This window comes from Bufo bufo, chromosome 1, assembly GCF_905171765.1.
Source record: "Bufo bufo chromosome 1, aBufBuf1.1, whole genome shotgun sequence".
NCBI lineage: Eukaryota > Metazoa > Chordata > Amphibia > Anura > Bufonidae > Bufo > Bufo bufo.
Genome location: NC_053389.1, coordinates 133,133,196 through 133,148,069, shown reverse-complemented (window position 1 = coordinate 133,148,069; position 14,874 = coordinate 133,133,196). Strand labels below are relative to the sequence as shown.

At 47.6% G+C, this 14,874-nt stretch overlaps 1 long non-coding RNA gene across 1 annotated transcript; it reads right to left on the bottom strand.

Annotated features, from left to right (window-relative positions):
* Positions 1-6,231: 6,231 nt before the first annotated feature.
* LOC120986877 lies at positions 6,232-13,468 on the bottom strand. The gene is made up of 3 exons (XR_005775828.1): positions 13,428-13,468; positions 13,151-13,293; positions 6,232-6,284 (listed from the first exon to the last, which is right to left on the bottom strand). It is a non-coding gene; the product is annotated as an uncharacterized LOC120986877 (long non-coding RNA).
* Positions 13,469-14,874: the final 1,406 nt, after the last annotated feature.

Genomic DNA, 14,874 nt, shown 5'->3' with positions numbered 1-14,874 from the left:
GGCTGTTCATAGTGCTGAATCCAAGCATATAAATGGAAGGTTGAGTGGAAGGAAAAAATGTGGTAGAAAAAGGTGCACAAGTAACGGATAACCGCAGCCTTGAAAGGATTGTCAAGAAAGTCATTCAAGAATTTGGGGGAGATTCACAAGGACTGGATTACGGCTGGAGTCAGTGCTTCAAAAGCCACCACACACAGACATATCCAGGACATGGGCTACATCTGTCACATTCTTTTTTTCAAGCAGCTTATGGCCCAGAGACAACGTCAGAAGCGTCTTACCTGGGCTAAGGAGAAAAGGACTGGACTGTTGCTCAGTGGTCCAAAGTCCTTATTTCAGGTGAAAGTAAGTTTTGCATTTAATTTGGAAGCCAAGGTCCCAGACTCTGGAGGAAGAGTAGAGATGCACACAATCCAAGTTGCTTGAGGTCCAGTGTGAAGTTTCCACAGTCAGTGATGGTTTGGGGAGCCATGTCATCTGCTGGTGTTGGATCACTGTTATATCAAGTTCAAAGTCAGCACAGCCGTCTACCAGGAATATTAGACTTCATGCTTCCCTCTGCTGACAAGCTTTATGGAGGCACTGATTTAATTTTCCAACAAGCAGCGTTTTGGTGTCCGTCTCCAAAGCGGAATGGGGACTGAACTGATGCATTCTGAGCTGATCCTTTTCCATTTAGAATGCAAACTGATCCGTTTTGGACCACTTGTGAGATCCCTAAGCGGATCTCACAAACGGAAAGCCAAAACACGAGTGTGAAAGTAGACTAATGAAAACCTACAGGTGAAACTCGAAAAATTTGAATATTGTGCAAAGTTCATATATTTCAGTAATGCAACTTAAAAGGTGAAACTAACATATGAGATAGACTCATTACATGCAAAGCGAGATATTTCAAGCCTTTATTTGTTATAATTTGGATGATTATGGCTTACAGCTTAAGAAACCCCAAAGTCACAATCTCAGGTACCCTTTGCTCCGGGGGTATGGATTAATTAGCTGACTAGAGTGTGACACTTTGAGCCTAGAATATTGAACCTTTTCACAAAATTCGAATTTTAAGCTGCATTAATGCAATTCCTTTTAATTTGCATTACTGAAATAAATGGACTTTTGCACGATATTCTAATTTTTCGGGTTTCACCTGTAAAAGTCAGTTTCTCAGAAAATTAGAATATTGTGAAAAAGTTTAATCTCTCAGACTCATGGTGTCACACTGTAATCAGCTAATCAACACAAAACACCTGCAATGGTTTCCTAAGCCTTTAAATGTCCCCTCAGTCTGGTTCTGTAGGCTACACAATCATGGGGTAGACTGCTGACTTCACAGTTGTCCAGAAGACATTGAAACCCACCACAAGGAGGATAAGCCACAAAAAGTCATTGCTAAAGAAGCTGGCTGTTCACAGTGTGAGTGCAGTGGGAAGTTGAGTGGAAGGAAAAAGTGATGTAGGAAAAGGTGCACAAGCAACAGGGATAACCGCAGCCTTGAAACTGCTTGAGTTAGTGCTTCAAAAGCCACCACACACAGACGTATCCAGGACATGAGCTACAACTGTTGCATTCCTTGTGGCAAGCCACTCATGACCCAGAGACCACGTCGGAAACGTCTTACCTGACGTCTTACCTGAGTTAAGGAGAAAAAGGACTGGACTGTTGCTCAGTTGTCCAAAGTCCTGTTTTCAGATGAAAGTAAATTTGGCATTTCATTTAGAAATCAAGGTCCCAGAGTCTGGAGGAGCAGCGGAGTTGCTTGAGGTCCAGTGTGAATTTTCCACAGTCAGTCATGGTTTGAGGAGCCATGTCATCTGCTGGTGTTGATCCACTATCTTATATCAAGTCAAAAGTCAGCCAACTTTATGCTTCCCTCTGCTGACAAGCTTTATGGAGATGCTGATTTCATTTTCCAACAGGACTTAGCACCTGCCCACACTGCCAAAAGTACCAATACCTGGTTTAATAACCATGGTATCACTGTGCTTGATTGGCCAGCAAACTCGCCTGACCTGAACCCCATACAGAATCTATTGGGTGTTGTTAAGAGGATCATGATGCAGACGAGCTGAAGGCCGCTATTAAAACAACCTGGGCTTCCATAACGCCTCAGCAGTGCCACAGGCACACCACATTGTTTCAGTAATTCATATAAAAGGACCCCTAACCAAGTATTGAGTGCATATACAGTACATACTTTTAGATCGGCAAACATTTCTGTATTAAAAATCTTTTTTTGAATTGGTCTTATATAATATTAAAATTTTCTGAGTGTACCTGAGTTAAAAAAAAAAAAGAAGCATAATAGCTGTGCTTCCTTGTACAATCATAACTGTGAAGGGACATCTGTGTTTCCCTAATGTTTTTTTTTCCCAGCCATATTATTTGCTGTTTCAGCTGCACAGCTAGATGCATTTCTCTTAGAAGCAGGGGGTGTCTCCCTTCTTTGGAATCTGCCAGCACTGTACTGCTGTGATGTCCTTTCCCTTAATTCCCACTATGTCTGTTTTCAGCTCTGGAGCATACAGAACAGATAAGAAGGAATAAATGACACTTACAAACACACAGGATGCTCCTGTGAATTCAGAAGCAGTTATTTTCTCAGGGTCAGGATCTCAGCTAGCTCTGACACCCCCCCCCCCCCCCCCCCCATTTCTTCTCAGCCATTTTCTGAGTCTCTGTTACTAGCAGAGGCATACATAAAAATCATTGGGCCCCCATGTCCGGATGCGATAGATCCAACACTACTGTGATTTTCGTTGTTGTGCTCCTATGACAGAGCAAAACAGCGAACGTCACTAGCGCAGATGTGAACAAACCTTTATATACACCTCAGCTGCTTCAGAACATCATAATTGTTAGGAGAACTACAAGTCTCATCATGACCAGTTTTGCTGTTCACCCTGTCGGATCCGTCCTTCCGCTATTTCGCCGTGCCGCCGCTCCGTCCCCATTGACTATAATGGGGACGGGGCGGAGCTTCCGCGCAGTACGGCAGTTCGCGGTGAGAGGCCGCTGGACTAAAAAGTCGGACATGCAGGACTTTTAGTCCGGTGGCCTTTCGCCGTGCACTGCCGGAGCTCCGCCCCCGTCCCCATTATAGTCAATGGGGCCTGAGCGGCGGCACGGCGAAATAGCGGAAGGACGGATCCGACAGGGTGAACAGCCTGTCGGATCCGTCCTGCCGCAAGTGTGAAAGTAGCCTAAATTGACGTGGATTTAAAAGCAGGTCAATTTATGCTGTGGATGACAACTGCTAAAATCTCCTCCTCCAGGAAACTTCCCTCGGCCTACAGCAGGGCATGATGGGATTTGTAGTTTTACAACAGCTGGAGAGCCCCAGTTTGCCCATCCCTGCCCTAAGGGTATCTGCACAAAATATAGAAATTTTTTGCACAGTTTTTCATGCGCATTTCGGTCAGTTTCCGCAGCAAATCCCCACCAAAAACTGCACGTGTTACTTGATTTGATGCGGTTTTGCAGATCTCACCCTTCCATTGAAAAGGATGAAATACACACCAAAAAATGCACAAACAATTGACAAGCTGCAGATTTCAAAATCCGCACAGCAGGTCAATTTCTGCATAGGAATAAAAGGCATAGTGCACATGGGATTTGTCCTACACTCCTACACTTTGCTGAACTGTATTACGCTGCAGTTTTTCTGCACGATACTCTATACAGAAAAACAGCCTGTAATCTGCGCTGTGTGCAGGTGGCCTAATGGAGGAGTTTCTGAGATTTTATTTCTGCTTATTGTACATTTCGATTTCCTGTAATAATTTAGGGAAATCTTGACAATATTTTTTGCAGCCAGCAGATGTCGCTGTGGCAGCATTCAGCAGAGTGGTTTAGATTTGTGATATTCGTGTTGTAATCTCTCAGTGGTGGTCGCTCTGAAATCTAACCACTAAGGCCCCTTTCACACGAGCGAGTTTTCCGCGCGGGTGCAATGGGTGGCGTGAACGCATAGCACCCTCACTGAATCCTGACCCATTCATTTCAATAGTTGCTTGAAAAACGCAGCATGTTCTATATTCTGCGTTTTTCACGCAGCCCTGGCCCCATAGCCCTCTTTCACACGAGCGTGATGGATTTGCTCCGGATGCATTTAGGATTCGTTCAGTGAAACTCGCACCATTTTGCAAGCAGTTGTTGCGTTCAGTTGTTTAGTTTTTTTCGCGCGGGTGCGATGCGTTTTAATGCATTTTTCACGCGCGTGATAAAAAACGGAAGGTTTACAAACAACATCTCTTAGCAACCATCAGTGAAAAACGCATCGCACCTGCACTTGCTTGCGGATGCAATGCGTTTTTCACTGAAGCCCCATTCACTTCTATGGGGCCAGGGCTGCGTGAAAAACGCAGAATATAGAACATGCTGCGTTTTCCACGCAACGCAGAACTAATGCGTGAAAAAAACGCTCATGTACACAGACCCATTGAAATGAATAGGTCAGGATTCAGTGAGGGTGCTATGCGTTCACGTCACGGGGCCATAGAAGTGAAAGGGGCTTCAGTGAAAAACGCATCCAGAAGCAGGTGTGGGTGCGATTTTTCACTGATGGTTGCTAAGAGATGTTGTTTGTAAACCTTCAGTTTTATATCATGCTGGTGAAAAACGCATCAAAACGCAGGAACAACTGAACGCAATCGCAGACAAAACTGACTGAACTTGCTTGGCACGAGTTTCACATAACGCATCCTGAAGGCATCCGGAGCTAATCCGTCATGCTCGTGTGAAAGAGGCCTAAGGACCTATTGAGGCTGAAGAGCCCAATGCATTCTGGGAACACTCTTTGCTGATGAGTATCCAAAAATGGCTATGTTCACGTTACCACCACAGATTGTTCATTTCTGCATTTTTTTCCCCAGTAAGGCCTCATGCACACGACCGTTGTTGTGTTCCGTGTCCGTTGTTCCATTTTCCGTGATTTTCTGCGGACCCATTGACTTTCGCGTCCGTCATCCGTGTTTCCAGTCCGTCAAAAAAATATGACCTGTCCTATTTTTTTCACGGACAACGGTTCGCGGACCCATTCAAGTGAATGGGTCCGTGAAAAAACACGGAGGCACACAAGATTGTCATCCGCGTCCGTGATCCGTGTCCGTTTTTTTCCTATCATTTGCAAGGCAAACTTGACTTAGATTTTTTTTTCACTTTTCATGTCTGGTGATCCTCCAAAAATCAAGGAAGAAAAACGGAAACGGATCACGGAACAACGGAACCCCGTTTTGCGGACCGTGAAAAAATACTGCTGTGTGCATGAGGCCTAACTCAAACGACAAGTCTGCGTGTCAAGATACCCTAGCCTCTGAAGCGAGCCTCCATATTTTGACACTCTGCAAATGTAACATCTATACCTGTCTAATATTCCATCCTTTTTTGTGAAGTGAAGAAAAGAAAATCTGTTGCCTGGAAACCATCAACAAGCAGGGCAGAACATTTCAGCACATCAAAATTTTATTTTTTAAACTAAGAAATCAAGATAACATCTTGGGTTGTAACAAGAATGTACAGGATCCGCAAAGCAGCGCAACTACTTAAAGGGACCTGAACCTTTGCTGAAACCATAGTAGTGCCGCAGCGCTTCTCAGATCTGCACCTTCAGGTTTCTCCAGCTATCAGCATACAGAGTAAGGATCCATAGACACTATATGGGACCTGTACTGCTGAGCAGAGCTGACGAAACACAAAAGTGCAGAGCCATCTGAAAATCGTTGCTGCACCTTTGTGGTTTCAGCACTGGTTTAGGTCCCCTTTAAGCAAAGAGTGGATTGTTCTGTCATACATCAGATCTTCTGCACAAAAACAAGCCCATCCAAATCCAAAAAGTAATCAAACGGTCAAGAAGCTCATGATAATACACATCTATAACACTATCAGTGACTCCGATTATGCAGCTAGTTTTTCTAATGTCAGAAAACGACAGCATCCAGTGTTTTTTTTGTTTTTTTTTATATACTGCATGCGGTTTCTATAGCATTTTTAGCAGTTTTTTTTTTTTTTCTAAACAACTGTGTGGAGCTGGAGTTTTTACCACAAAAAATATAAATCACCAAAAAAGATCTGTGCAGGCAGTAGTGAATGCTAGAGGATTACAGCACAACAATGAATGCAGCTCTGGAGTATAATACAGCCTTTAATACAGCATTAGTGCAAGATAAGTATTGTATTCACACTGTGACTCCACCAGCAGAACAGTGAGTGCAGCTCTGGAGTATAATACAGGATGTATCTCAGGATCTGTGCAGGATAAGTAATGTAATGTATGTATACAGTGACTCCACCTGCAGAACAGTGAGTGCAGCTCTGGAGTATAATACAGGATGTATCTCAGGATCTGTACAGTATTAATAATGTAATGTTTATGGGAGAGGCTTAAGGCTACAGACGAGGAGAACCGCTTACCCCTGACCTAAGCTGGCTGTGTTGTGCCGGGAGCCAGGAGCGAGGGTAAGTCTAGCAGTGGGCGTACCCTAAAGGGAGTTTAAAGAAAACAGGGGGGGGGGGGGGAAGGCGGGTATGAACAGAAGCGCCCTGAGGAGCTGGGGGCTAGAGCTTAAGAAGGTCAGATGCCCCTCCCACAAATTCAGGCTGACTTTTCAGCCTTCCAACTTATGGGAGATGCTTAAGGCTACAGACGAGGAGAAGCGCTTACCCCTGACGTAAGCTGTCTGTGTTGTGCCGGGAGCCAGGAGCGAGGGTAAGCCTAGCAGTGGGCAAAAAGAGACGAGGAGAGCAGAGTAGTGTCCAAAACATTTAATTTCTCTCAGAGAACGAGGTTACAGAAAGCCTGGGAAATCTCGACGTTCGGGTTTGCAATGTACCTCGTAAGACAAGACGAACGCCAGCGACCCATGCTTTTGATCACGTGCGCCGGGACCCCGTTTTTTTTTTCATCCCCCTCCTGCCGGCTGTCTACGGCAGGAGGGGGATGCCCGCTCTTCTGGATTCCCCTAAGGGCAGCCTTGACTGCCTGCACTGAGAAAATGGAACCTCCGTTCGGATTACGAAGCATGGCGCAGTGCTGTATCCCGGCTAAGTACAGCTTGATGGTGTTGTATGACAGCCTGAGGTTGCGATGACAGTGGGCTATGAACGCCAGGGTGTAGGAGATATCGTCCAAGCAACCTTGCGGGTGGGACCTGGAGAAAACTTCATAAACCTTAAAGCCGGCTTGGTAGTTCCTGATGGTATTGGAGGAGAGGGAATGTTGTACCAGGTTCCTGGCGTGGGAAAGGAGGGACTCTAATCCATCACCAGGGAATGGAAGACCGGGAGAGGAGACACCGTGGGATCCGCTCCTGGCAGCACCTGGAAAAAGAGGGGGAAATTAAATCGAGACAGGGCATCCGCCGCTACATTCTCGACCCCTGGGATGTGGCTGCAGAACACATGGAAGTTATGGGTGAGAGAGAGCCAAACCAGTCTGCGCAGGAGGGACATGATCCTGAAAGATTTCGCCCGACCTTTCGAGATAATGTCCACCAATGCTTGGTTATCGGTGATGAACATCACCGGTATGTTTGCCCACCGATGACCCTATACCTGAGCCGCCGCCACAATGGGGTAAAGCTCCAGGAGGGAAGACGAGCTCAGACTTTCGGGGACTGACCGGACTTCTACGGGCCACTGACCAGCCATCCAATGGGACCCGAAAATAGCGGCATACCCCCGGGATGCTGCTGCGTCCGAAAAAACGGTGGGGTATGACGGCGCCCATGACGGCACAAAAAGAGAAATACCGTTCCAGGAGGATAGGAACAGGGACCACATGGCCAAGTCCGCCCTGGCATGGCTGTCCAAATGAACGATGCTGTCCTGGTCAGGAGCCGAAGGCAACAGCTGGAGCAGCCTGGAGGTGAATGCCCTGCCCTGGGGCATGAATCTGAAGGCGGAGTTGAAACGCCCCAGCAGGGATTGGAGCTCCACCCTGGACAGATAGCCCACGGACATGGCGTGGGAAATTGCCGCTCGGCAACTAGCCAGTTTCTCCTCCGGGAGGCTGGCCTCCATCCGGATGGAATCCAGAATGACGCCTAGGAACGTCACCCTATTGGGACCTGTAGGCTGGAAAAAATTTGGAGAAGAGTAGCCAGGTTGCCCGACCCGCCGTGTGGACCCTCGATGATCAAGAAATCATCGAGGTAGTGGATGACCGTAGGTAAACCTCCATGGTGGACGAGGATCCAATGCAAGGCCTTGGCAAATTGGTCGAACAACCATGGGCTACTCTTCGAACCAAAGGTGAGCCTGTTCGCAAAATAATAGCGATCGACCCATCTAAGCCCGTAGTAACCCCATAAGTGTGGTTTAACAGGAAGGTACTTAAAGGCGTCTGTGATATCCTCTTTCGCCAACCAGGAGCCCCTGCCGGAGTTCACAATGTCCTTAATTGCCTCATCTATAGAGGAATACTGCATGGAGAACTCCTCGGATGGGATAAGCGAGTTGAGGCTGGGAACGGCAGAGGCATGAGGCGCGGACAGGTCGTAGATTAACCGCTTTTTATTTTAAGTTTTCTTAGACACCAGGCCAATGGGGTTAATGCGCCAGGAATAAAATGGTATGGACTCAAGCGGGCCGATGAGGAAACCCTTGTCGACTTCGGATTGGAGCAACTCCTCAACTGCCGCCGGGTCCTCAGAAGCAGACCTCAGGTTGCCACCTTCCCAAGACGTCTGCGGCAGGGCAATAAGGCCCGTGTGGAAGCCCTCCGCGAAGCCAGACAGCAAAAATTGCACGAACCCTCAGTCGGGGTGATCCCGCAGAAGGACGCCAAGTAGGTCGAGGTCAATGTCGGCTAGTCATGACTGTTTCGCAGACCTTTTGGGACAGACGGGACGAGGGTGAGCCCTGAAGCACAACGAGCAGATGTGGAGAGCCCTGCAACCGTTGAAGACGCAACCGTTAAACGCGTTAAAATTGCTTCAGACCTGGCTCTTACCCAGGTACACTATGGGCCGACCCAGCTTGTCAACCCCGGGGGCGCCCAGTTGGAGACCTGAGGGACCGGGCAAGGACCTATCCTGGATGGGATTGACCGAGTTAGGACACCAGTCTGAGGAATGGAAAATGGACTGGCACCCTGAACAAGACGGGGCCCTAAGACCCGCAAAGTGGGGGCAAAACAGCTCCATATCGATGTTGGCCCAGTTGGTGATAAACTGGAATTGAACCAGGGCAGCAGCCGCCTTAGCCGAAAAGGAGCAGTGGTAGTCATAAAATGACGAGCCACCATACTTGTCGGTGACCAAGTAGATGTACGAATCTAATTCCTCCCTCCTTCTAGGCTGGGCCGAGCACACAATATCCCTGAACAGGCTAAATGCCAACACAAATCCGGGATGGTGAGCTTCCTGTTAAGCCTTGCGTCCTTGGCCTTCAGGACGAGGGAGACAACACCACAGTTGATGACCCTGTTCTCAGGGAGATCTTGTGAGGCGATAAGGATGGACGCCAGGTTCATATCCTTCCCAGCCAGGATATCTTTTTTAATACCGTCCAGGATGAAATGGGCCGGGCCACCTGGGGAGTGAAAATAGTAATACCTAGCGAGGACCCCTGAGGAACAACAGACTCAGCCGGAGGGTGGGACGCCTGGGGGAAGCCGGGGCCCGAGATTTCAGCACCGACACCCTGGACTGAGCGTCAGCCACCGCGCAGACCAGAGAGTCAATGGAGGCTTGTAGGTGTGTCAGCGACTGCTGAATGTCCGTGGTCCCTGGCTGGACACCTGACGGACTCGGGGTCGTCATCAATAGTTTGTATAGTTCTGCTTTGCGAGCAGAGGCCGGATGAGGGATGCCTCTCCTATTAAGTTCCGTGATGAGCCTGGGAATCGTCCAGCTTCTCAGGGACACGGTGCCGGCCTGGCCTGAGACGGACGTTCCAGGGAGTGACATGGTGTGCTCCACATCTGAAGCATGCGACATGCTTAACCTGCAAAGAAAGAAATGGACCCGGATAACTATATGTGACCGGAATGTAGCATGACCGGTGCCCACGAAAAGGCTTGTGTCAGTCTGGGTAACGTACCTGAGATTAATGGCTAATACCTGTTTTGGGTCACCTGACCTCGGTCAAATGTCGGGTAAGTGAAACGGTCAAGAATACGTTCCTGGGAGAACAAATCCATAAGAGTCGGAAGGGAGAATAGCTGGGGAGGATGACAGGCCTGGGCGAACCAGGAGACAGAGGCAGGTGTGAGCCTGGGCGATCTAGGAGACAGAGGCAGGTGTGAGCCTGGGCGATCCAGGAGACAGAGGCAGGTGTGAGCCTGGGCGATCCAGGAGACAGAGGCAGGTGTGAGCCTGGGCGATCCAGGAGACAGAGGCATTTGTGAGCCTGGGCGATCCAGGAGACAGAGGTAGGTGTGAGCCTGGGCGATCCAGGAGACAGAGGCAGGTGTGAGCCTGGGCGATCCAGGAGACGGGGGTAGGTATGAACCTGGGCAATCCAGGAGACGGGGGCAGGTATGAGCCTGGGGGATCCAGGAGACGGGGCAGGTATGAGCCTGGGCGATCCAGGAGACGGGGGCCGGTATGAGCCTGGGCGATCCAGGAGACAGAGGTAGGTATGAGCCTGGGCGAAATCAGCGGCAATAAATGAACATACACATACAGAACGGTCCTGCTACCACTACGTATCCGTACAGATGACGGCAGGCGAGCGGTCAGAGTGCAGTGACTGCGCATGGAGTTTAGGCTGAGGCTGTGTGTCTGCCACCCGGGTGAGTCGTACTCGTGGAAAACACAGCCCAGCGTGCGCTCCATCGTAAGGCTTTGGCATTGTATGACCAGCTCCTAGCAACACAACAAGGCACAGAGGAAGTTTGGGCAGCAACGACATAGTACCAAACCAAGACACCCTCTGTAATTCACAACACGCACATCCGGCTCGATGTTAACACCGATAGAGGTCAATTTCAAAAAGGAAACCAAGCCGTAATACGAGAGACCGTCTCAGCTACATCTAGACGTGTCCTCCAGAACTCATACCGTATGACACACTACATGGACTCAATATCCTAGCCTACATCTGCCCGTGCCCTCCTGATCTCCCCATGTCGCGCCGCATGGAATCCCTGACGTAGAATACATCCGCCTGTGTCCCCCAGCCTAAATATTTCAAATAGTATGTACTAATTGCCCTAGACTAGATCTACCTGTGTCCTCCAGATCGCATAAATCATGGGGCACATGACATGGGGCACAGTGAACAGTTTAACAGCTTAGAAATTAACCATAACATTAAGCCTTTGGTGGACTAAACTATTAACCCTTTAGCAGTGGACCAGCGGGTCACTGCACCGAAAAAGCACATAACAATCAGCACCATTACCCTGCCAGACTGTCAGCAGTATACAGACCATCATTCATGGCTGTCTGGCTCATTGAGCTATACCACCGCTACATGTGACCTACAGGCCATAACAAAACACCTTACATGGACACACCGCCCCATACTAGAGCTACCACAGTGTTTCCCGGCATGCGTTCCACGCTGGAACGCACGCCGACCCTGCAACCGGAAGCAGGTAAAAAACCCAGAGGACGGATCGATAGGGTCCTGGGGGGGGGGGGGGGGGGGCGGATCATGCCCGTCCCGAAGCAGCATGGGAGTGGTGGGACACACGGGGCCGGGAGCGAGTATCGACGTGCGTTCCACGCTGAAACGCACGCCGACCCCGCGACCGGACGCACCAAAGCCCAGAGGATAGGTCGGGTGAGGCCCTGTGGAGGGGGTGACCTGCAAGCCGGATCTTACCCATTCTGACGCCGCATGAGAGTGGTGAGGCACTCTGATCCGGGAGCGAATATCGACGTGCGTTCCACGCTGGAACGCACGCCGACCCCGCGAGCCGGAAGCATGTGACCGCTGCTCGGAGGAGCCCTGTGGAGTGGACGGAACAGCGTGCATTAGTTACCTGTCCTGGGGACGTGGACCAGCGATGTATGGGTGGCGAACGTATCGGTTGTAGCAGAGCTCACGACGTGCAAGGGTGTAGCACAAGAGCGAGGCGACTTCTTATCCAGATTATGAACAGAAGCGCCCTGAGGAGCTGGGGGCTGGAGCTTAAGAAGGTCAGATGCCCCTCCCACAAATTCAGGGTGACTTTTCAGCCTTCCAACATGTACACAGTGACTCCACCTGCAGAACAGTGAGTGCAGCTCTGGAGTATAATACAGCCTTTAATACAGCATTAGTGCAAGATAAGTATTGTATTCACACAGTGACTCCACCAGCAGAACAGTGAGTGCAGCTCTGGAATATAATACAGGATGTATCTCAGGATCCGTACAGGATAAGTAATGTAATGTATTCACACAGTGACTCCACCAGCAGAACAGTGAGTGCAGCTCTGGAGTATAATACAGGATATAACTCAGGATCTGTACAGGATAAATAATGTAATGTATGTACACAGTGACTCCACCAGCAGAACAATGAGTGCAGCCCTAGAGTATAAGTGCAAAATATATTTGTTCAGTGTTAGAGAGTAAATAGAAGATAAAATAGTGGTTGATACTTTTAATGGCTAACTGAAAAGATGATGACACAATTGCAAACTATCAAGACTACTTAGGTCTCTTCAAAGACGCCTTAGGAAGAGGCATACGTAGTCTTGAAAGCTTGCAATTGTGTCACCATCTTTTCAGCTAGCCATTAAAAGCTCTAAGTATAAGACAGGATGTAACTCAGGATCATTACAAGATAAATAATGTAATGTATATATACTGTGACTTCACCATCAGAATGGTGAGTGCAGCTCTGGAGTATAATACAGGATGTAACTCAGGATCATTACAGGATAAGTAATGTAATGTATATATACTGTGACTTCACCAGCAGAATGGTGAGTGCAGCTCTGGAGTATAATACAGGATGTAACTCAGGATCAATACAGGATAAGTAATGTAATGTATGTACACAGTGACTCCACCAGCAGAATGGTGAGTGCAGCTCTGGAGTGTAATATAGGATGTAACTCAGGATAAGTAAAGTAATGTATGTATATAGTGCACTCCAGCTGTTGAGAAATTACAACTCCCAGCATGCATACTTGCTCTGCTCTTCTAAGAACTCACATAGAAATTAATGGAGCATGCTGGGAATTGTAGTTTCAAAACAGCTGATATAGTGAGACCACCAGCAGAATAGTGAGTGCAGCTCTGGAGTATAATACAGGATGTAACTCAGGATCATTACTAGATAAGTAATGTGTATGCACTGACTCCACCAGCAGAATAGTGAGTGCAGCTCTGGAGTATAATACAGTGTATAACAGGCATCCTCAAACTGCGGCCCTCCAGCTGTTGCAAAACTACAACTCCCAGCATGCCTGATCAGCCTACAGCAGGGCATTGTGGAAGTTGTAGTTTTACAACAGCTGGAGGGCCGCAGTTTGAGGATGCCTGGTCTATAACATTGGATCAGTACAGGATAAGTAATGTATTTAGAAAGTGACTCAGCTTTTCATGTAGATTAGTGATACAGTATATGTAAACTCGTGTTTAAAGGGGAACATATTCTTAAATCTACAGCTCACGCTATGTCACGCTATAGAATTTAGACAGAATCTGAACAAAAGGCGATGATGTAATTAGTTGCTGTATGTAACATAGTAACATAGTACATAAGGCCGAAAAAAGACATTTGTCCATCCAGTTCGGCCTGTCATCCTGCAAGTTGATCCAGAGGAAGGCAAAAAAAAAACCTGTGAGGTAGAAGCCAATTTTCCCCACTTTAGGGGAATAAAAAATTCCTTCCCGACTCCAATCAGGCAATCAGAATAACTCCCTGGATCAACGACCCCTCTCTAGTAGCTATAGCCTGTAATATTATTACGCTCCAGAAATACACCCAGGCCCCTCTTGAATTCCTTTATTGTACTCACCATCACCACCTCCTCAGGCAGAGAGTTCCATAGTCTCACTGCTCTTACCGTAAAGAATGCTCTTCTATGTTTGTGTACAAACCTTCTTTCCTCCAGACGCAGAGGATGTCCCCTCGTCACAGTCACAGTCCTGGGGATAAATAGATGATGGAAGTGATCTCTGTACTGACCCCTGATATATTTATACATAGTAATTAGATCTCCCCTCAGTTGTCTTTTTTCTAAAGTGAATAACCCTAATTTTGATAATCTTTCAGGGTACTGTAGTTGCCCCATTCCAGTTATTACTTTAGTTGCCCTCCTCTGGACCCTCTCCAGCTCTGCTATGTCTGCCTTGTTTACAGGAGCCCAGAACTGTACACAGTACTCCATGTGTGGTCTGACTAGCGATTTGTAAAGTGGTAGGACTATGTTCTTATCACGGGCATCTATGTACATTGTATTATTCTTGCACTTGGTCATGGAGAAGTCAATTATGCTTGTCACGATTCATATTCTTCTTTGTGGTGCCAGGTATATTTTCTATTAATGTTGTGATCATTCCATTTCTATTCAAATATGAGAAGCGGCCTTAATTTTAGAATCTTAGATTGAGCGCAGAATGACAGAATCCTCAGCTTTGAACATCAGTGACTCCATTTTATTACATATGAATTACATTACAGAGAATTGCTCCAGGCGGCTTCCAGAACATTGGTGAGGTTAAAACATGTCAGCGCATAGATAAACACAATGAAAAATGTCCGAGGACTGTTCCGGAAGCAATTTAAGCAGAGCTCTGGATTGGAAGAAAATGTTTCAATTTTCTTCTGTGAACGCTTTATATCCCTTTGATTTAGAATTATTCAATATCTCGTATCCATTGCAGGGCTAATGAAATTTAGGCTTTGAAAGTGGTTTGGATTTGATGGTATTCCTCATAGTGACTGAACAGAGATACTGTGCTGGAATCCGCCTTAAGATCATTTCCTTGAAGA